We start from the raw sequence: 23,757 nt of genomic DNA, 5'->3' as shown, positions 1-23,757 counted from the left end.
GGTGGAGAGGAGTCAGTGGAGGGTTGCCAACTGGCTGCCAGGCGGCCTCTTAAGCAGGTGGCAGAAGGGGGCAGGTATTGGAGAAAGGGGCTCCGTGACCCTGAGCAGCTAAGGACCTGATGGTCAGCTGGGGGCACCTGCTCCTCCGGAAGGTGGAGGAGCAGGTGCCCCCTCTGGCCTCGCTGCCTGCGCACCGGTAGCACTGGACCAGGCCTCCTCCTCCCCTCCAGGCTGCTAATGAGGGGCGGCTTCTCCCAGGGCAGAGGGCTGAGCTCAGGCAGGTGGACTGTGGTGGGCGATGGGAGTGAGAGTGTGTCTACCTTTGTTCTCTTCACTTCTCCAGAGAGGTCACCGAGGAGTCTCCGTTATGAGTGGTCTCGGGCCCAGTACGATTTTTCTCCTACAATTTAATCTACTCCCTGGATGGCCTCCAGGGCGCAAGCACTGACGACCGCCAGTCTTTGCGATTGATTTCCTGGAAGCAGCCAGCCCAGCCAACTGCCACTTGATGGATGTGGGCCAGGGGGACTGATGCGGCCGAGCGGGTGCAGGAGGCCCCAAGCCGCCCTCCCACACCATGGCAGGGCCCCTGCCCACCTGCGCCACCTCGGGGCATCCACGCCTAGAGAGTGACTCACGCGTGTGCACCGGGAGGCTGGGCGAGGGCGCTGGCTTCAGGATTGTTTGCAAGGACGGATCAGAAAGCTCGGCGATGCCTTATCTGTCCCTGAGGGGAAGGCACTGCCACTGTCTGAATGTGGACGGCATCCCGCTGGAACTGTCAGAGCCAGGGATGCCACCCACATTCAGAAGCCTTTTGGCCCACGCTCCCGGGATTGGGTGGGTAACGGGGACCCTGTTACACCCACATGAGCAGTATTATATGGAAGATTAAAAAATCAAAAGCTAACAGGGGTGCTCCTGTATGTCATTGGCATGTCCGGAATGTGCATTTCCAGAGAAAACATTGCAGAGCCATATGGTCAGCTCAATCCCATTTATGTAAGAGCAAAGACAAGCAGAGATCCTGGCATCACACACGTGAGTGTGTGTGCGTGAGCATATATATGTGTGTGTGTGCATGTGTGTGCATGTATGCATGTATGTGTGTATGTGTGTATGTATATGTGTGCGTGTGTGTGTGTGTGTGTGTGCGTGCATGTATGTGTGTGTGCGCGTGTGTGTAAATGCCCAGAAAAAGTCAGGGTGATATACGATACACAGCCAACTACTAATATAGGTCACTGCTGGGGAAGCAGTGACATGGGTCACACCTGGGAATAAAAGGACCTTTTCACTTTTTCTCTCTTTAGCTCTGTGTTCACATTTTTTTATGGAGAGAAAAAAATGAGTGTTAAAAAGAAGAAAGAAAAGGAAGCTGCCCTCTTTCCTTCTTGCCGCGCTCTCACAGCCGCCCCAAACCCCGCTCCGTGCCCTACTTCTTGGGACAATGGGTCCCTCCCGAGTCCCTTAGTTTCTTCTCTTGAAGGGGAAACCCTGAGCGGGGGTCACTGCCTGCACCCACATCAAAGGCTCCTGTGACAATGGAGGGGCCAGGAACAGCCCACACTCCATCCTGGACTTGTGGCCCGAGTCCCGCACCGCGGTGGTGAGCTGTCGGGAGACACGGTGGACACAGCCTGCGGGGAGCGGCCCCTCCCACGGGGGTCTGCAGCGGGGGAGATGGCCGGAAGGACCCAGCAAGGCCCAGGGACTGGAGGTTGGGGCTGTGTGGAGTAAGGCTCCTTTATCTAGGGGACCCCCCCCCCACTGCCAGCTGACTCCCCTCTCCCCAGGGGATGGTGGCCAGGGGGAGGAACAGCTTTGCCTCTGGCTGCTGCCCACACAGGGATGCTGGGGAGCTCTCTGCCTGCCAGGCTAGGGCACAGCCCTCACACTGGCCTCTGGATCGAAGCGACTTGCTGCCCAGGGAGTCAGGGCCCCTCCACTCTCTGCCTGGCCTGGCACTGCCCACCTGCTCCTAGCGGCCTGGGCCGGGGCTGTGGCCCTCGGGGCTCTGCTCTGAGGAGGAAGCCCTGTGTCCTGGAGGCGTGGGTGTCTGCCTGGCCCCTTTAGGCCCAGCCCCAGTCGCCGTGGGAGCCTTCGCTTCCTCCTTCCTTGTTCTGGAAGGAAGAACAAGGATTGAGGGCAGGACACCTGGGCCACGCACCTCTTCTGTGCCAGGAGCCTACCTGGGTTCTTTTTTTGTTTTTGGTTTGTTTTGTTTTTCCTTTTTAACATGTTCCTAATCTAAAATTTTTTTCAATTACATTTTACATGTAACATTATTGGTTTCGGGCGTACAGTATAATGGCTAGACCAAGCATGTCCAACTCAAAGGCTCACACAGGCCAAATAAACAAGTTTAAGTTTACGTGGGCCGCAAAAAACCAAAAGCTTCAATTTTTATAGAAACGTAGGTTTACTTTGATAGAGACATGCTGAATACAAAGGGCTGGAATAAATGAGTCATTGTTAACATAAAATAATAGAACATTTTAATAAAAGTTAATATTGTTTTCTTGAACATTATCTTATCAGACACTGAATAACTGCACAAATTAATAAGCGTAATTCACATAAACCTATTTTTCTTGTTCTCCGAAAGTGAAATATTTCCTGTTGCGCACACCAAACAAGTCAGGCCAAGACCAATGACGTGGCCATCGGCTGCTAAGATATTCGCTGCTAATATTAGTGGAGAGAAAATGGTGCGCCTGTGCGTAAGGTGAGTAAGGGAAATGAATGCAACACGATGATAGTAATCAGTCATTAGTGAACATTGTAGTTCATTATTAATAATTATGTGTAACAGGATACTGTAAAAATTAAGTTATGAAATTTTTATTAAAACGTTTCTTACATACGGTTATATTGGCTGGGCCGAGAGTTTGACATGCTTGGGCTAGACAATCACATACTCTACACCTGGGTTCTTGACACCAAGCTCATTCACATTTCTTAACATGAGGGGAGCAGCCCTATAGATGAGAACACAGACATGGGGTGGGGGGTGACTTGGCCACAGCACACAGAGCTGCGATTCGTTCCCAGGTCCCTCTGCTCCAAAGGAGGCTCACTCCCACCACCGTGGGCGCAGCCTCACCTATCACTCAGAGAACACAGTCAGGGAGGGGCCAGCGGTGAGGGCCTGAGCTGGGCAAGGAACCAGGGAGGACTGTCTCCAGGTCTCCTGCAGGCTCCCAGAGGCTCCCTGGCCAGCTCCCCATGGGGGCTCCTGGCTTTCCAGTCCTGGGGGGCTCCCTGGCTCTGCTGTTCACTGAGCTCAGAGCCTGGTCAGCCAGGTCTGCCCCTCCTCGTGGATTTATTGGCCTTTTCTCTGGCATCCCTCTCTTCCGGCCAGGTGGGCGAGATCCCTTTTTCTAAACTCTCTTCCCCTGCTTCCCACATCTTTTAGCCAAGATTGGGTTTTCCATGTACGAATCAGCAGAGTCTGATGCTTCCTGTGGCTCAGGTCCCAGTCTGCCATCACCAGCCACGTGAGCATGAGAATGTTTCTGATCGTCTCCACATGTCAGTTCCTCCCTCTGTAAAACCGGGGTGGTGATAGCGGTCCACCCCGGCCCCCCGGGGCTGTTGCAAGCATCCTGACACCTGCAGAACCAGAACCAGAAGCGCTCCGGGCCAGCAGCGAGCGCTCTGCACGTCTCCGCTGTTACTGTTGCCTCTCTCCTTCTGCACGTGCCCCGCGAAAGCTGGATCGCTCTGCAGACCCGGGGCTGGGAGGAAAGCAGAGTGGGCTGGGTGGAAACGGGCCATGGGCCTGATGAAACTGCCAGATGGTGCTTTTTCTCAGAGTCTTAGAAAGGAAGAACAAGTTCATATGCCAGCTGGGGGTGGAGGGGTGGGGGAGATCAGCGAGGGAAACAACAGGGACATGTTTTTAAAACCCCCCCCCACCTTTCCCCAGAGCCCGTGGCCTCCAATCCTCGTCAGGTTTGCAGGACGCCACGCCAGGAGGGAAGACAGCAGGTGTCTCTTGGCAGATGCAGGAATTCCCTGAGCCTCTTGTGAAAAAGCCCCACGGAGAGGGGGCAGCCGGGGCTGGGGAGACAGTGGACACTGGCCAGCCAGTCCTTAAGGAGATGCAAAGGGCCTGGGGCACTGATGAGCTCAACCACTACCAGGTCCTACGGTGATGTTTAATAGTAACTGTGGGCAACGCCAGTGTGAGCAGCTCTGGCAGACTGTCTTTTCTCTTGGTTTCTTTCTCCCTGCTAAGGGCTCTTAAAGAAATAGTGTTTCTTAATAAACATAACACCCCAAATCCTCGTGGTTGGCCCTAAAATCACCTTTTCTGGATCATTTGTATTTGCTGTTTCCCCACCATGCTGCTCTGAGGGTGAGACCATATATGTCCTGCTCAGCACCGTGTCCCGATGCCCAGGCCAGAACAAACAATCCCTATGTATTTGTGGACGGAATGGCAGAAGGAGCCCTCAGACCTGGGAGCCCTCCCTGAGAGCTAGCAGACGCGAAAGGGCCCGCACAGGGTCCAGCACACAGTGAGGACTCCACAAATGTCACTTGCTGCTGAGTCTGGGGGTGGCGGGTGTTTGATCTATTTCTGGGCTAACACCTCCTGCAAACAGGTGCGACCACATCCGGCTCATCCGGGCTCAGCTGCCCGGGGTCCTCCAGGTATGAGTGTGTGCAGGGTTGTTTCCTGACGAGGGTAGCCGTGCAGTCTCCTTTGCTCACAGGGGCCCCAGTGCCTCCTGAGGACCATAAGGAGGGGCTTTCCTCCTAAGTTCTTTCCCACGTTGAGGACTGAGGCACTTCCCCAGCAGCAGGACTCATCGTCTGACTGGTGCTTCCTGCAGCTCACACATTGGCAAGATCGGGTGACCAGGGGCCTCTGGAAGCCATCTGATGTGGCCACTCCCCTCCTCTCGCTTCAGCCAACCTGGACACTCCGGTGACCTGCTACTCCTCCAGGGTCCCCAGGGCAGAGGAGCCCTCCGGCTGGGCTCCCTGGTGATGGGCAGTGATGCAGGGCTGAAATGCTTAGGATGCCTCCAAGGCCAAGGTAAGCCAACCCCTGTCCAGCTCATCGAGGCCACACTGTTTCCCCCTCTCCCACCCCACCTGCAGGCCTCCCTCCAGTTGCTCCAACGTGCCTGCTCCTGCCCACCTCGGGGCCTTTGCACAGGCCAGTGGTTCCCAAACATGAGCATGGTCAGGACCCCCTGGAAAGCATGTTCACACACAGATTTCTCAGCCTCATCCCCAGAGTTCCTGATTCCCAGGTGTGGGGTGAGGCCCATGACTTGGCATTTCTAACAAGTTCCTGGTGACGCTCATGCTGCGGGGCCAGGGCCCACGCTCTGAGAGCTGCTGGTGCAAGCTCTGCCCTCATCTGCTCACAGGTGTGCCTGCCGCGTGTTCGGCACTAAGGTTCTGTCTTATTGTTATCAAAGCGCCTGGCAAAGAGGCCGCTCTTTAGCCAGACTCTACCAAGGGACTGACTTCCGGAGAGTTCTCTCTGGCAGCCGTGGGGAGGACTTAGACCTGAGGACATGGGCCAGCGTTTGCACCTGGACGACTCTTTCAGAATTTGCCATCTCCACCTGCCTGGGACTCAGCGACGGTCAGGGTCTCGGGCAGCGTGTGTTTCGGGGGTCGGGGCTGGCTCCCGCCCCACTGGCTGCTCCCCACACGCGTGGAGCCGGCGTTTCTGGCCTTCCCTCCCTGCCTGCCTGGCACAGAGCTGACTCACCGCCAGCAGGGCTGGTGATTAGTATGCAGGGCAGGTACCGGGAGGAAAGCTGTCTCCACACAGCAGCTCTTGATGTGTTTTTCTGATTAATGTGGCAGAGAGAACATTGCAGCTTTTTCCTGAATGGTCGCCACGTGCAGCCAGTCATTAGCATTGCGTCTCCCGCTTGCCATGACCTGCTGACCACCCTAAGTAGATAAAAATGAAAATGGCCAAGACAGCTGCAAGGCTCACCAACAAACGACCTGGTGGCTCTGCAGCCACGGGAGTCCTTTATGGGGCAGGTTTCCAGAACAGCCCTGCTTCCCCCATTTTCTGACCCCTCCTCCCCCCGTAAAGCCAGCCCTAAAGTTTGTGCTTCTGTGACAGCTGGTCCCGGCTGAGGACAGACCCCTTTCTCAGGAATTGATCCCCAGTATGAGCACAAGTGTCACTGCCTCCCCCTAGGTTGTGTGCCCCAGGAGAAAGACGATGGGAGGAGGGAATGGGGTCCCAGGCAGAGGGACCCGACTGGGCCAAGGAAGGGAGGTGTCTGTGTGGGGTAGAGAGGGCGGGTGGGTGGAGCAAGAAAAGAGACTGGGGACCCAAACTTTATCCTGAGGGTCACCTCGAGTGACACGGTGCAGAGGGAGTAAGCCTGTGTCTGTTTGGTTTCCTATTGTGCCTAACACAGTGCCTTATGCACAGTAGGTGCTCAACAAATAGTTCCTGTGTGAACGAATGAGTGAGTGAGGACATGCAAAAGACACTCAGAGGCTTTGCTGGGAGTGAAACAGGAGTGATAAGGATTCTCTGTCTCGGTGTGACAGACCCTGGGGGCTCCAGGTGCAGCGGGAAGCACAGGTAGGCGGCCGTGGCCCTGATGCAGGGGGCGGGGCCGCTGCCTTGACCTATCACCGACGTCCTGCAGTGCTGGTCCTCCTGACCTGGGGAGCTGGGTGTATGGAGCTGTCATCTCTGCAGGACAAAAGCCTGTGTTGCTCAGGGAAACGAAGACCCCCAGCGGTGACATGGACAGCCCCCCAGGATGGGAGTGATGGGGTAGGGACTCCCACGTCTTTGCTCCTTCCTGGCTCTGAGGGGTTGGACTTACGTGGCCATGCTGTTCTGAATTGTTGTTTTTGGATTTTTTTTTCTTGATTTGCCACTTTCCTTCTCTGGGTCTCAGTTTCCCCATCCATGCAGTGAGGGGGGGCAGGAGGTTGGAGAATGGCTCGGGGGCTTGCTGGGAGGAATAATGGTAAGACTGTCACTGGCAGCACCAGTTCTCGGCAAGCGTGAGCGCCTGCCCGCTCCACGCCCCGCCGCTGAGCCTCTCCCGCCACCCCACCCGCCGCCGCCGCCCCATGTTGGGGTGGGGGGCTTCAAAGCCAGCCCCACAGCACCCGCTTGCCAGAAAGCAGGTCTCTGAGCTCAGCCCGGGCCGGGAGGGAATGAGCCATGGCGCTAATTGCGGAGCTGCAGGAGAGGCTGGGAGGAGGCGGCCGAGAGGGAGAGATCATCTTGTGATGCGCCAATTACGGATCAGCTGGGACATAATTGCGGGGCTGCCATCCCGGCTGCTGGAGGTACCAGGTCTCCCTCTCGTTAATCAACGATAATCCAGAATTACGGCCCTTAATGATTTGCAAAGACACTTATGCACACACGCACACATGCTCTCATACAGACACAAGTAATTGATAATCAACCATGTAATTTGAGGCAATAATTCTGTCCGGGCCAGATGACAGGCTCCACCCTGCAGCAGAGCACAGCCCAGTCCACCGCGGAGCCTGCCCCGGGCAGCTTCTCTGGGGGCGGGGGCAGGGGGGCTCCTTCCTGCTCCAGAGCGGGTGCCCAGAGGGGCCCCTGATGCTCTCTAGGCAGGAGGAGTTTGGAGGTTTGTTTGCTTCCCTTCATTTTCTCATTTAGAAACATGATTGCCATTGTCATTGCTTATTCAGGGTCCTGAACTCGACAGTCTCTAACTTCAGTGCCGTTTAAATCACCTCGAGAGAAGGTTAAAAAATGTGGGTCCCGGGCCCCAGCCCAGGAGATGTAGACTCAATACGGTGTGTGGTCCAGGGCTCTGCGTCTTTAATCCATGCCCCCAAGTGTTGTGGTTCCGATGGCCCACAGACTGCATTGTACGAGCTAAAACACTGAGCCGGCGGCTCCCAACCCGCTGCACGGGGAACCCACCCGAGGAGCTTTTAAGATCCTGATCCCGGGCCCGACTGCCAGAGACCTGGATCTAATTGATCTGGGCGCACACAGGGCCTCGGGATGTTTTAAAAGCACCACAGGTGATTGTAACCATCAGCCAGGGTTGAGACCCACCCACGCCTTATCTTCCCAGGGGACTCACTGGCACCTGTCTCCCCACCCTGCTCCTGTTTCTTGACCTTGGGGACCTCCGTTGTCTCGCATGAGAATCACCTGGGTATTTGGGAACTTACAAATTCTGGCCCTGGCCGGTTTACTCGGTGGATGGATCATCGGCCTATGGACTGAAGGGTCCTGGGTTCGAGTCCGGTCAAGGGCACATACCTCGGTTTCAGGCTCCATCCCCAGCCCTGGGCCCTGGTCAGGATGCAGAGGGAGGGGGGGGGTCCGTATTCCTAACCATATTCCCAGGTGATGAGACTGCTGGTCCCCAAGCCTGTGAACTCAGGTGCCAGCAGGCCCTGTTTACCAAGCTTTTCTAGAAGACCCAGTGCTGATGCTGGGCCTGCGAAGGTGAATCCAATATGGTCTTGTTCAGGTGGCTGACTACCTGTGAGCCATGTACCGGGTTCTTTCAGGGTCCTGAGGACAAGACATGTCAGGCTAACTCAGGTGATGTAGCCACAGGAAGCTGGAAAAAATGGTGCCTGCCCTGGAAGAAACCAGGGAAGATGAATTCTTGCGAAGCCAGGCACAGAGCATGAAGAAGTCCTTGGGCAGGAGGACCAGGTAAGACAACGCATAGGCACACCCCTCTGGGTGGGGGCCTAGGCAGCTTTAGTGGGTCCCCGGAGATGAGGGCTTCCTGGGGTTAGGCCCAGGGTCTGGGAGAGAGGCTGGCACGGAGGAGGCTGGGATGGTAGTCAGTCTCCCACTGTGGATGGCCATGAACATCACGCATCCCAGTATGAGCAGCTGCACCCACCAAGAGGAGAGATCTATTCCCTCCTCCTCGGCATGTGACTTCCTTGACCAGTAGAATTCGGTGGAGGTGACACTGTGCCAACTCCACAGCGAGCTCCGCAGAAGCCTGGTAGCTCTGCTTTTATTCCTTCAAACGCCAGCTGCCAGGTAAGACACCCAGCTCCCTGAAGCCACCATGCTGGCCCCGGGAGGCCATGCAGAGGGACCCTGGGGCGCCAGGCCTGGGAACAAAGCCTTCTTGGCCCTTCCCTTCCAATCCAGCCACCAGCTCCGTGCAGCCAAGCGAATGACCCCAGCTAATGCCACATGGAGCGGAAAAACCAACCAGCTGAGCCATGCCCAAATGCCCGACTCACAGAATCATGAGAAATAATAAGTTGTCGTTTTAAGCCACTAACGTTTCGAGTTCATCGTTAACCAACAATAAATGACTGGAACCCTTGGGTTCTTGTCTCAGTTCTGACACTCACAGGCGAGAATAGTAACCTTGTCAGGCCTCAGTTTCCTGATCTGCAAAATGAAGGTTAAATGAAATGGTGCATCTAAAACTCTGGGCGCAGGGCTTGGCACACCTCGCTCCTCACACTGAGAATCTGTGATTATTGGCAAGGCAGTGCCAAGGCTCCAGTGCCCGTGCTCCACCCTGACCGAGTGACGGCCATTCAGATCATCTTGTCCCAGGCGCTCCCATGAATGGCCATCATTCTCCTCTAATGGGAAAGGCCGGTCACCGTGGCAGCACCCTGGCTAAGAGCAGTAGCTTCTGAGCCAAACCAGCGTTGACACAAGCGCTTCTCTGCCAGTTTCTCGCTTTGTGACCTCAGGCAAATTATTTAATGTCACTGAGCCTTGGTTTCACCTGAAAAGAGAGGAAGTCAGTCAAACTCCTCCTCCAGGAAGCCTACCCCGATTAAACTCTTCCCACCACATTTCTCTAAACAGGACAGGGCTTTGCCATGTCCTGTTTACAAGACAGGTGCTAATTGCTGAACTTTCAGAAGAGGGTTAAAATGATATGTCTTGGTTGAAAAAAAGGGCATGGGGGACCCTTGACCATATTTCATGAATAAAAGTAGCTTCTTGCCTAGCTGGCATGGCTCAGTGGTTGAACGTCAACCTATGAACAGGAGGTCACAGTTCGATTCCTGGTCAGGGCATATGCCCGGGTTGCAGGCTCCATCCCCAGTGTGGGGCGTGCAGGAGGCAGCCAATCACTGATTCTCTCTCTTCATTGATGTTTCTATCTCCCTCTCCCTCTCCCTTCCTCTCTGAAATCAATAAAAATATATATTTTTAAAAATAATAAAAGTAGCTTCTTTTTACCTAGTCCACAGAGTTCGCATATTGCCCTCACACCATTCCCACTGTGGAGCTGGGTGGGGCCTTGCGGTAGGCACTCTAGTTCCTTGCTGTGTCCACAGTGCTGGGCGTGTGGACACTAGTCCTTTTCCCTATGTACCTTAGGGACTCATAATAAAATATGCAAGAGAAATATTTATAGAAATCAGAATGGATGATTTCTCATGCAGCTCACCCCAGCTGCCCTCCCTTCAGAGCACATTGAGAAGTGGGTCCCTTCTCACTAACTTGGCCACCACCACCCTGGTCCCTTTGCCTGCGTCCCTCCAATAGCCCTGTCCCCCTGCTCTCCAACCCTTAATCCCCAACAGAATGAACCTGTTCAAATGCAGGACAGATGACATCACTCATCTGCTCACAACCTGCCATGGCTCCGGCCTCACTCAGAATCAACACACACCAGTGTCCTCCCAATGGCCCGAGGCCCGACACCGCCTGCCCCGCCCCATGCCCTCTCTAACAACACGTCCTGTTCCTCTCCCTTGTTTTCTCCAGGACAGCCTCTCTGTCACCAGATATGTTCCTGCCTCAGAGGCCCTGGCATCTGTCATTTCCTCTGCCTGGAACCCACCTCCTACCAGGTAATTCCATGACTCACTTTCTCACCTTCTCTAGGAGTAGGAAGGCCTGAGCCCGGGTCTGTAGGGTATCTGGTGGGTGGGGGAACCTGGGGAGCCTGGCAAGCCACAGGAGCATGACAGGGACTCTTCCAAAGAGCCAACCAGTGACAGCCCGGTGCAAAGTGATAAGGTTTCCCTTGCGACAACACGGCTGTTGGTGGTGGCTTTCAACTCCTCCCAAGTGACAGAGTCCTGGAGGCCCCACACCCAGGGTTTCTACCCTCTGGTTTGAGGGGTGGGGTAGAGAAGACTTCCCTATTACAGATGAGAAAGCTGAAGCTCAGAGGCATCCCGTGCCCTGCCCAAGGTCACTCCACAAACTACAAGTCCAAAACGCAAGGACCTTTGCTTCTGTAACAGACACGGTTTCTGGGTGTGGTCTCTGAGCTTGAACGGATGCCTGGTTGACTCTAAAGCTAATTGGCCCCCAAACCTAGCTGACCTGTCACTCATTTTGCATCCCTCCCAGAGCCTGGCACGTTGCTAAGTGGGTGACACCTGGTGGGCACCATGTGACTATTGGGTCAGGCTATCAGGCCACAGCAGGTTGTGCTAACAAGGATGCCCTGCATCCCCGCAGGGTCCTCCAACTCCCAGCCGGCAGGCCTGCACCTTTTCTCCCAGCCAGCAGGGGGCGCGCGCACATTTTTCGAGTGGCCTTCTCACCAACCTCCCCAGCCGCGGTTCCCCGTTCTCCCCTCCTGTGATTGAGCCTGTGTTAGGCGTACAGGGGCCCTACTCAAACCAGCCTGTTTAATGTCAGGAGCCTTCAAATTGTGCGGTCTTCCCCAGCAGGCAGCCCTCTGGCAATGCATGTGATCTCGTATGTACTGAGTGGTTCTACACCAGGCACGTGCTAGGCACCTGACAAGCATTATCTCATTTCATCATCTGAGATGCTAAAATGATCCATTTCACAACGGAGAACACTAAGGTACTGTTTTTACCTCATTTTAAAAACGAGAGTGCTGAGGTTTGGAGCTATTAAGTTGGCTTGTCACCCCCACCCTCAAGACCTCCCCTTCCTGCCCCCTCGTGGTGGGCCTGGGTAGAGCAGAACTGGCTGAGGCCTGGGCTGGACTGGAATGAACCCTTCTGAGAAGAGGAATGGCTCCTGCCCCAGTTCTGGCGGGGTTCCTGCCTCCTCGTGCTTTGTCACTGCTCCCCAAACTCTGGGCAGGCCCCTTGAGCTGCCAGCTTTGTACTGTGCCAGGGACACTTCCTTCTGATGTCAATGCCAGCCCCCTGGAAAGTGTCCTGGGTGGTGCCGGTGGGGAGGTGAAGGGCAGCCCTATGGGAGGGAGAGGCATCATAGAAGAACATTAGAACATTACAGCCCACGTAGAACATTCTAGCCCACCCTTCTGCCATTTTACGGGTAAGGACACAAACCCACTCAGGGAGACCACTGGCCCAAGGTCACTCCTTGTGATGGCAGAGCCAGGGCTGGAACCCAGGACTCTGAGTTGACGGTCTTTCCTCAGTCTGTAGCAGATCTTCCCCCCCCCCCACCCCCCTAATATGTTTTTATTGGTTTCAGAGAGAGGGAGAGAGGGAGAGAAACATCAATGATGAGAGAGAATCATTGATCAGCTGCTTCCTGCACACCCCCTCTGGTTTGAGGGGATGGGGTAGGGAAGACTTCCCTATTACAGATTTACAAATGAGAAAACTGTAATATAGGTCGAGCCTGCAACCTGGGCATGTGAATCGAACAGTGACTTCCTGGTTCATAGGTTGACATTCAACCATTGAGCCATGCTGGCTGGGCTTTAGCAGATCATTCTCTCCAGGGCCCGAATTATTCCTCCCCCCCAACTCCCCCCCACTCCCTGGCCATGCTCCTTGTCAAATCCTGCCCCTCCTGCCCCCGGCCCAGCCCTGTGCCTCTTCCACAGAGGGATGTTTCTCTCCTGCGTCAGACCATTGGCTCTCTTTAACTAGTCTGTAGCACATGGATTCTATTCCTGGTCCACTTCCCTCTACTCCCCTGCTGATCTCTGAAACAGTGCCCAGGGCTAGGCCCTGCAATGGATAAGGCGCTGGGCCAGGGGCTCGGACACTTGAATTTGAACCTGGCTGGGTGTGCCTCATGGAGGTCACTTCACTTCTCTGGGCCTCAGTTTCTCCTCTGGTCTAGACCACGGCTTTTCATACTCTGTCCATGGAGGCTGTCTCTGGCCAGAGGAGACAGAGCCCTGCCCCTGCCCTGGATTCAACTGCCCTGGATTCACATTTTTATTTATTTCTTAAATACTTGGGCCTTGCGGTGGAGGTGGGGAGTAGGTATAGAGGCTGAAAGAAATTTGAGGTCCTTTCTGCTCTAATCTTGTTTTTCTTCATGTCTCTCTCACTCCCAGTCGCTGGCAGGAATATGCCACCTTGCATAGAGTATTCTCAATAAATATTTGGTGGACAGAATTGAATGTGGATGTTGAACCTGGCTGGGCAGGGGCGAGACATACAGGAAGTGCACGGCCTGGAGCAGGCTTCTAATGTGAAGAGGGCCTTGGAAATGGGGCTAAAGCTGCCTTGGGTCTGCAGCTTCTGCTCCTTACCTCCTCCAGCTTCCCTCCTGGCTTGCCCGGAAGTGAGACCGCCTCTCTCACAACCCTGCTACGGGGGCCACAATGTCCTCGCACAAACCCTGTTCCATCCCCTGCTGCCAGGGCCGCCCACGCACTGGGCGGACATGAGTCTGGCAGACGCTGGTGTGGCTGAGCTCTCCTGGAACAGGGTCAGAAGGGCCGTGGGGCTGGCATGGAGGGGAGCTCTGTGGCCTGGTCAGCAGGCCCCAAAGCCAGGTGGGCCGCCAGGGCCCAGGGCCCCCAAATGCAGGCCTTCCCAAGCTGTAGACGTCTGCGGGGGCTGGTCTGGGAAGGGACAGGCTTTGTGCTTTTTCGTCAGTTGCAGCCCCTGTTTTACTTTGTGTGGGTATGTTAGTTCTACTTCCAAATCTTGGCTCCTCCTGGAGCTACAAATTACACTCTAGCCTTCACCCTGTAGCAGGGCTTCCATGCCCCAGGGAAGCCAGGGACCACCCCGCTTGTGCAAGTGTGGCTGCCCACAATTAGAAAAGGCTGTGTCTAGCAGTGTTTCACTCTGACCCGGGGAAGAAAAGGCCCGAGAAGAACAAAGGAGAACCGTTGTTAAGGCCTCCAGAAGTTCCATCAGACACTTATTAGCGCAGTGTTTGAGCTTTATTGTCATCGTCATCTTTGTTGTCATTCCAGCACCCGCCCACCTCTGAACGGCTCTAAATTTGACTTTATGACTATCTGCCACATTCTTTGGGTCACTCATCAAGAGTTAGTCATGCATTCACCTCAGATTGTCCCAGCAGGAAAGTCTTTAATCTTGAAGAACCTGCTGTGTTCCAGGCACTGTTAGGGACTTCGCAAACTTTGTTTTATTTCGTCATCACAACAACCCCGTGGGGTTCATCTGTCAGGATGCTTTTGGCTGCAAGTGACAGCAGCAACCTCAGCTCCATTGGATTGAGCCCGTGGTCCCTCACTGAACAATGAAGGAATTGAGGATTGCAGGAAATAGTCCAGAAGTGGGTGGCTCCAAAGCAGGATAATCCAGCTGCTGAACTAAGCTACCAGGACCCAGGTTCTTGCCGTGTTTCCATTCTATCATCTGTAGGGTGTTGGCTTGGTTCTCTGAGTCGTTGTCCTCATCACAGCAAAATGGCTGCTGTGGCCCCCGCCATCACTTCAGACATCACATCCAGCTGCTGAAGGGCAATTGTTTCTCTCATGTTTTAAGAGCAGGAGACTATTTCCTAGAACAACTCTCTACACACACGCCATTAACAACCCTCTCTGCATCTCATTGACCAGAATGGAGTCACAGATCTATCCCAGAATGAATCACTAGCAAGGGAAACTTATCAAGCTAAGTTTACACTGATCAGGATTTCTCCCACCCCACTCCAGGCACATGGACTTCTGGAAAAATAATTCAGAGCACTAAGGAAGAAAGCAGTAGTGACAATTGGATAGCAATCAACAAAGTCTCCCACTGAGGTAATTATTGTTATCTCCATTTTACAGATGGGAAAACTGAGGCCAAGAGAAGTGAAGTAATGCCTTAAAGTCACAGTCAGACGCCAAGTTAGGATTTGAACCCAGAACTCTTTGACTCCAAAGCCGTGGGTCTTTCTACTATGGGATGTACCACGCACTATTCTCTATCTGCTTATGAGTAAGAAAGGTTCTTTTTTTAAAAAAATATATATTTTATTGATTTTTCATAGAGGGGAATGGAGAGGGATAGAGAGCTAGAAACATCGATGAGAGAGAAACATTGATCAGCTGCCTCCCGCACACCCCCCACTGGGGATGTGCCCACAACCAAGGTACATGCCCCTGACCGGAATTGAACCCGGGACCCTTCAGTCTGCAGGCCAACGCTCTATCCACTGAGCCAAACTGGTTACGGCAGAAAGATTCTTATATTCACATCTACCTCAAATTCTTGCTGGAACAGGGAAGGTATAAATAATATACATACGGACTCAATCCTATTTTACTGCCAATAAAATTATATTGCACAAATCTATATTCAGGCGCCTTCTTTTGACTAACATTTACTTAAGGCCTTCTAGGTGATGTGGGGGATAGAAGGTAAGCCCTAGCCTTGAACCACATCAAGTTGCCAGTAGGGAAGGTGTGTAGTTACAACTCTTCGTGACATATGCAGATTGCCATGGAGCATCGAGACAGAAATGCTGGAGGCCAGTTTCATGGGAAAGGGAAAAACAGAGTTGGGTTTTGAAAGATGTATACAAGTTTGCTCAAAGGAGAAGAGGGAAACATCCGTCCTAGGCGGAGAGGAGAGCCTGCAAAGGCCTGGGCTTGACGGTTTACGTGGCAGTCCAGGAACAAAGAGCGGCTTCACATGGTCAGCAGGTAATCCAGGGGCAGGAAGAGGCAGAGAGGGGTTGGAGGCAGTTCCCAAGGGTCTTGTGTCCCAGTGAAGGGGGTTGTTTTGATTCTGTTCTGCGTCTGGAAGACTGTTTAAGCAGGACTGGGAAGTGATCAGATTTGAATGATTTTGAAAACTTGGAACCCCTAATGAACCCAAGTGAATGAGAGTGGGCAATGCAAAAGGGAGGAATGGGTGGCTCGGATACAGATGTGTGCTCCAGATGTGTAGATTCCAGCACAAATTAAGTCACCAAGAAAGGATTAGAAGTTATTTCCCCCGGCATCAGCAATGTGGCCGACTTGGGACTGATGTGCCCATATGGGGATGAGAGGGGTCTTTCAAGGGTTCAAGGAGACTCACAGAGACCATGAATAATGATTAATGATTCTGAACAAACACACTGACGCTGAGATGATTATGAAAAGCTAGCATCTACTGGGTGCTTACTACATTCTAAACACTCAGCGAAGTACTCTGCATGCATTATCTTATTTCAGTCTTACATCTTGTGTAAGATTTAGGCTAAGTTATAGGAAATTGCCAATATGTGATGTATTTATCTTAGGAAAACAGATCAAGAAGCCTGGAGGCTGGCAAGGGTCACATAGTCACACGAAGTTGACCTAGAGTTCAAACCCAGGCCTGTCGGATGAGGACTCTAGTAAGGCAACCCTGAATTCTAATTCTAGCCATCACTTACCAGCTGTGTATCCTGGGACCAGTTTCTTAACCTCTCTGAGCTTCATTTCTTCATCTATAAAATGGGGACAATCACTGAACCTTGTTCATTAGGTGTGGATTAGAGGAGAGGCCGCATTAAGACACTTAGCACAATGCCAGATGCAGAAGGGGTGTCCAATGAATGTTAGCTGTGCTTGTCATCGTTGCATCAGTATTCCAAAGCCTGGGCTGTTAAGCAACTTCCCAGCCTGCTGTGGGGGAGGTGCCTTCTGGAGTCAATGTGTGTTCCCTAGGAAAAGAGATTTTACATGACCAGTTCCAGTGTTCCTGGTAAATAGTCTTCAAACGCACGCACGGTGGGAGGAGAGCCAGGCGCCGTGTCCTCTAGTTTCCAGCACTGCAGGCCCCTGCTTGGTCCTTCCTCTCTGGAGGTCTTGGGTCCTCAAGATACTGAACAAACACACTGACTCTGAGATGATTCCTAAACGTTAGCATCTACTGGGTGCTACTACACTCCACAGGGGACAGGCCCAGGAGGAAGCAGGCTTCCCACTGGAGAGTGGCTGGGGCAGCTCTGTGCTCACTCAGGGCAGCCTTCCTAGTAGCTTTTTCTGCCTCCTTTTCCCATGAACCAGCCTGAAGAAGAGGGTATTTCCGGGAAACCCCAGCTGCCGTTGCTTTGTAGAGCCACTTCCATCGGCGAGGGGTCCTGCGAGTCCCGCTGCCCTCAGGCCTCATGTATGCGCTTTCTGGTTTTGTGTCCAGATGTTTCTGATGCATGCATGCAGCTGTGTGTGTGTGTTTCTGGGCCCAAGTGGAGCAGCGCTGGCATGGGCCGGGAGTTGGCAGCAACATCTCCAGGACACCTTTTACCCATTACATTCCTCGCCTGGGCGGGGCGCCTTCCTGCTGGGTGAGTATTGACTCCCTGCACTTCATCTACATCAGAGAGTGTTCTTTAGGCAGAAATTACAAGACACCGCTAACTTAAGAATAAAGGTCAAACCCTGGCCCCCAGCTGTTCTCAGTGTATCTCTTGGAGGGGGTGGGGGTGCTTCCACTCTCAGACTGCCATTGAGGCAGCCCCGCGAATAAAAGGCTGAAAGAGGCTGAGAACAGGCGGGCCAACTAAACCACACCTTCGGTTCAGCGTTTTTTTGGATGCACACAGATCTTTCCGGCAGCGTCTGCCCTTTTGCTTGGCTGGACTCTTGCACAAGACCTGGCTGCCCTTAGCTCAGTCTCTCTGAAAAACATGTCCAGCCCCCTCCAGAGAAACTCAAAACACAGACACTCCTTATGCATTTTCCTGGAAACATTCTATAGCTCCAGCCTGGGAAAGCTTCCAAAAGTTCTGCCGAAGCAAAGATAACGAGAGAGAGAGAGAGAGAGAGAGAGAGAGAGAGAGAGAGAGAGAGAGAGAGAGAGAGAGAGAGAGAGAGAGAAGCGATGGGGGAGGAGAGAAGCTTGGACAAACTCTCCTGTTGGTTAATGTTCAAGGGAACAGGCTTGGATTGTAGGGAAAGGAAAAAGCAAGCATTTCCCAGGTCAATTTAAACATTTGTGCTGTTTGTTTTAAAGGCAATTTCAAAATAGTTGGCCTCCCCTCCACCCCACCGAGTGAATTTTTGGAATCTACGCAGTGGGCAAAAACTTATCCTTCCTTCCCCCACCTGGAAGGTTTTCACACCAGAGGCCCCACTCATTTCTGGCTTTTAGAAAGGACTTTCCCAGCCCTCCAAGATTCCCTGCCCTCCCTCACCCTGCCGACCCGTAAGGAGTTATTTTTGCTCCACCCTGAAGCAGCTGCATTCCAGCTGTGGCGCTATTATGAAACATTTAGGAATCCTCTGGCCGGAAAGGTAAATGAGGAATGTGTCCTAATGACACCTGGATGCTGGCAGAAAAATCTGTTGACAGAGAAGCACAAGGAACAAGTTCTCGACTTAGGGTTCCTTTTATCATTCTGTGCAGAAGAGCCAGCGGTTAGCTTACTGAAAACGCTCGTAATGATCTTACAGACAAATGTGCTGACCAACCTGAGCCCCCTTACTGTGAAACGCAAGAAAAGAAATTCAAACGTATTTGTGAAGAGTCAAAAATATTTTCACCTACTCATGAGCTCTCATCTTTTGTTTTGAATTTTTATTTATTGATTGATTTGAGAGAGAGAGAGGAATTTGTTGTTCCACCTAGTTATGCACTCATTGGTTGATTCCCGTATGTGTCCTGACCAGGGATCGAACTCACAACCCTGGCACACTGGACAATGCTCCAACCAACTGAGTTACCTGACCTGGGCAGCTCTCATCTTTTTCATTAAAGGCATCAACTTGCTCAAAACAAGCCTTTGGGACAATCAAATAAACAGACCCTGTAAACAGGTTATAGCAGAGGGTGGGAGAGTCTCTTGGGAGGTTCCCATCCCTTCCAAAGGTGGGGCCTTCGCCTGAGGATTCAGGTGGAGAGGGGACCTCACAGACCAACGCACGTCCTTTAATACACAGAGGTTGGCCAGACAGGGCAGGCCGCAGCAATTGGCTTTTTAGGCGGCTGAAGTCCTCAGCAGCTGTCAGAACAACTGCCCCCAAGCCCTCTGGACTGCGGAGTGCTGCAGCATTAACAGGGCCTTTCCCTCAGTCTCCCTGCCATCATATTGCCTTCTGGCACTGCACGGTAGACCTCAGGCTAATGATAGCCCATCTCACTACCTGATTTTAGACCAGCTGGCAGCAGCTGCCGGGTTACACGCTAGCTTATCCAACCCGCTTAATTTCCTGGGTCTTGAGATTCTATACCTTTTCACCGGGCATCATGGGCCACCAAGCCAGACAGCAACAATTAACTGCCATGGGAATGCTTTGAGAAGCCAGTATCCAGGGGGAGGCACTCCACGGAGGCCTCCACTTACTTCCTAGTGTTGAAAGCGGATATGGAAATTTAGTAGGAAAGCTGGTGGCCTCTGTCCCAGGGGGCCACTCACTCAGCTATTGTGAAAGCTTTCCTCTCCCCACTTCTTCCTGCTCCTGCTGTCCCACTTCAAACACTCCCCTCCATCCACCTTTTAACACCTCCCAGGCCACCACTGCCTCCGTCACCCCCACCACCACCACCATCAGAATCAACAACCCAATTCTCACCCAGGTCCTTTTGGAGTGAAGCACACAGGGTTGCCATAGAGAGTGCCTGTATCTGGTCCCCCACCCCCACCCCCCTCCGCATCCCCTACCTTTTGGGGTTTTGAGACCCTACAAGGAAAGTACCAGGAAAGCCTGAAGCATTATCCCTCCCCAAAACAATGGCTTCCAGGGTCTGTGCCAGACACACTCACAGCACCCGAAATAGCCCCATTGTCTTCTTGTGTAACATCCAGGAATTTGGTGAAACTCATCATTTTTCAGGTTACCGATAATGCAAGTCTGGAAACTGAAACAGGAAGGAACACAAGCTGAAAAGGCTTTTCTCCAGCCCACAGCATTTCTCTCTCCAGATGCAATAGTTTTTTTTTGTTTTGTTTTGTGTGTGTGTGTTTTTTTCAGCCATACTTTGGTGGGGTTAAAATTAGCTGGCAGCATTCTGGTCACATGCTAGACAGCAAAACAAAAGGGAGTTGTTCCGCCACAGCTCCTGAAGCAGCCCCAGCAGACCTTCCTAATCCATGGGCTTCTGGGACGCTGCCTCTTCAGGCCCCGGTGCAGAGGAGCCACCCCACCGTCGCCCCTTTGTTGTCCACCCACTGTAAAGGGGCAGAGCATGGGCAGTGCCAATGCTGTTTGCAATCTCGGGGCTTGCCTCCATCTGGGAAGGCACTCGAGAGCCCCAGAATGGCTTTTGCAAATCTTCCCATTTGGAAGAGGAAGGCTGGGGGGAAAAAAAGAAAAAGGAAGAACTGTTGAAGCCAACAAATAAGCAAATACCACAAGGACATGAAGAGAGAGAGAGAGAGAGAGAGAGAGAGAGAGAGAGAGAGAGAGAGAGAGAGAGAGAGAGAGAGAGAGAGAAAGGGTAGTGTCTGAAATGTGAACGCAGGCATCGCCTTCTGGGGGAATGGGCTGCTCTTGGCATGGTTAACACGGGAAATCACATATCCGCACTATGTGCGGCCAGCTCCGAGGACAGATGATCTCTGGACCCTGATAATAAAGGGTTCCTCAGGATCTGCTTTGTTCTTCCAGCTTAAAAACTGTCACCAGAAACCCTGGATGAAAAATACAGCTTCTGATTCATGCGCACAGTCAGGAAGCATCCCTTGCTCAGTACAGAAACTTGTCGGTCAACCTGGGGAAGGAATCACCACCACGAAATGTGCTTTGGCTTGCCAAAGCTCAGGAGCTTCCAGAGCCAAAACCCCAGCTGCCTGGATTGTCTGGAGAAGGTGGGGGCTGGGGCGAGGGTGGGATGAGGGGTGGGGAGAAAGCAGGGCTCTCTGAATCACCTGATTTCTACCCCCCAATTCCGTCCTGTTTAATTCCAAGCTAAACCCACCTCCAAATATCTAGTGGGCCAATTGATCCTAAAAACCGTGTTGAACACTACCCCTTCCAGCTCTGTGCCTGCTGGCAAGGTGAAGCAGATGGCTTCTATTGATAAATGTATTTACTTGGAAGGGGCTGCTTGAAGTCAGGAAATGCCAGCGAGACGAGTGTGCGTGGCTCTGGCCAGAATTGCCGTGACAATCATAAGCAGACACCCAGACAGTGTCAGGTTGAAAGAAATCGCAGCTAAGCCCCAGGAACCTGGGGCATTTTCCATCCTTCTCCCGTCTGGCTCCATGTCAGTCTCATTTGGTTCAACATTCTGTGGTATTCAAAGGTTTGTATGAGCCATGGAGGGCCCGCTTTCTCAAAAGGGGTTCATAAACCAAACAGGCCTCTCACTTGGACCTCATCCTGAGGCCCTCATTATCTAGACAGACCCAAACAGAAACTCCCACTGCCTTGGAGCCCAGCACATAAAATCCTCTTTAATACACACACACCATTTTTTTTTTTTTCAGTGGAACGGCCTCAAGGTGTTAAAAGTACATAAAGGTCTGAAAGCTGAAACCTTAGATAAACAGTGTGCCGAAATATATTTAGCAGAAAATATTGAAAGCCACAGGAAAAATATGTTCTCTTCCCGGGATGTTAACAAAGGTTTAGGTTCAGGAAACCTTCAGGAAATAGCGCGTTGGGTTGAGGAGGACTACTGCTCAATGTAAATAAATCACTAAACCTCTTTGGCCTCCGTAAGCCTTGGCTGGAATGGAGTATTTCATTTTTTCCCCATTAAACAGGCCACCCGGAGCGTTGGCATTATAGACCTGAACATGGACCAAATCTGAATGTGCTATTTTGTTTCTGTGCATTGAATCAGTCTGTGTTTCAAATAGCAGCTTGCGCAAAATGGGGGGCCGGCCATCCAGACTGGCGCACCCTCCCACTCAGCATAAATGATAGACCTGTTTCACCTCAGATCACCCAGTGTCTTGTCTCCGACAGAAACATACCCTCTGTTGTTGTTGCCCAGGGTGATGTCATGCTCATTCTAAACCCCGAGGTTCTAAAAGGACTCGGTTGCCTCTACAGCAATAAGATGCCTTCAGATTTCCTGCAGATTTCCTGCCGTCTCCGGCTAGGGACGGAGAGAGAACTGGAAAGGCCAGGCAGCCACTCTCCCCTAAGATGGATGCTGCATGAGGTAAACGGCTGGCTAACGTAGCTGGCATCTTTGCAGTTCCCAGTTGCCAGCAAAATATTATTAAAAAGATAAAATACACGCAAACTGTGCAGAATGTAGGGCTGCTGTGTTTACATCCGGGTTTTGATGACTCAAAGACTTACACTTGGACTTGCTGAAAAGCTCTATTAAAAACACAGCTTTGTGCAAGCCCCCAGGGAGCAGGAAGCAGGGCGGGTGTGTGTGTGTGTGTGTGATTGTTTGGGTGGGGGTGGAGGTGCGGGTGGAGGGGGTGGTGACCTGCCCAGGAGGGTGCTTAGTCCTGTGGTCGCGGCTGGCACTTAAGACCCGGGAAATGCCTAGAGGTTAATCTCCTCTCCGCTTCGGAACCAGGGAGAGGAGGGTTAACCTCTTTCCAGAACATTTATTTCACCATCTCACTGACGAGAAGGAGGAGGGGCGGAGGGAGGGAGAGCGAGAGCCTGCCGCGCCGAGAGGCTGAGGATCACAAGGCCATTCTGATAGCCTCCTGTCCCCATGGCAACTGCAACGGCATTTATCAGTTCCTTCTGCGCACAGGCACAGCAAATCTGCATTGCACATGGCAGGCTTCCAGCATTTCAAATGAAAGAGCACTTTGAACGGCTGCCAAGTTTGGAAGGAGCAGAACTGTCAGGGCTGCTTAAAGCTGGCAGTTTATACTGGGGAGGCTTTCGCTTCCCAGAATCCTCCGGGCCTGGCGAGCTGCCAAGTACTTAGCGGAAGCTAAAAAGTAACTCGCTCCCCTCCCTCCCCCCTCCCCCCGCTCACGCTACCCGCCCTCCCCACGCCATTCACCGCAGTGCTCTCAAAAATTTCCACATGTCCTGTGTCACCAGTGCAGACTGTACAATGAAAACCAGAACATGGGCTGCCCGCAACCGGGCGGTTATTAATAGGGGGTGGGGTGGGGGGCAGGCTGAGATCTGACACTGACAGCCAGGGCAACGGGTCTCCGCTGTACCAGCCATAACCACTGGGTGTCACAGCCCGAGTGTGTGTGTGTGTGTGTGTGTGTGTGTGTGTGTGTGTGTGTGTGTGTGTGTGTTGCAGCCTTAAAAATAAAAGTGAAAAGCTTCCGAACTGTAGACACCCTGAGTACCATGGGCTGGGCGTTTTGCAGCTTCATGGAGGGAGGGGAATGGAGGTCATGCAGGCAGCATGGTTCAGATCCAGCCTTTCCAAGAGCCTTGGGAAAGAGGGTTATTGAGGACCCAACCCGTTTCTGGAGTCTTTCTTGAATCTCGCCGTGTTGTGGTGAAAGCTCTGAGGCCACAGATGGGGAGGGAGGGAGCCTGAAGATGGTTTTCAGTGGAAAGTTTACCAGATAACTTCTGGTTGTCACACTGTCACGCACAGCCCAGAGCACAAGAGCTTCTACTAGCAGAAACTGGAAATTGGCAGTGTTCACTGTGCTGAATTTAAAAAAAAAAAAAAAATTAGAATCTACACTGAGATCAAGGGCCCGGGCTTTATTTTCCAGCACAAATAGAACAAAAATTGTCTGCCGCTTAGGCAGTTGGATAGAGTTCAGGAAAACTATGTCTGGCATTAATTCCAAAGTGGAGGTTTTGGTTCAGGCGAGGCCCATTA

This window comes from Myotis myotis, unplaced genomic scaffold (genome assembly GCF_014108235.1).
Source record: "Myotis myotis isolate mMyoMyo1 unplaced genomic scaffold, mMyoMyo1.p scaffold_m19_p_1, whole genome shotgun sequence".
In the NCBI taxonomy this organism is placed as follows: Eukaryota; Metazoa; Chordata; class Mammalia; order Chiroptera; family Vespertilionidae; genus Myotis; species Myotis myotis.
The sequence above is the reverse complement of the archived record's forward strand: the minus strand, read 5'-3'. Positions refer to the sequence as shown.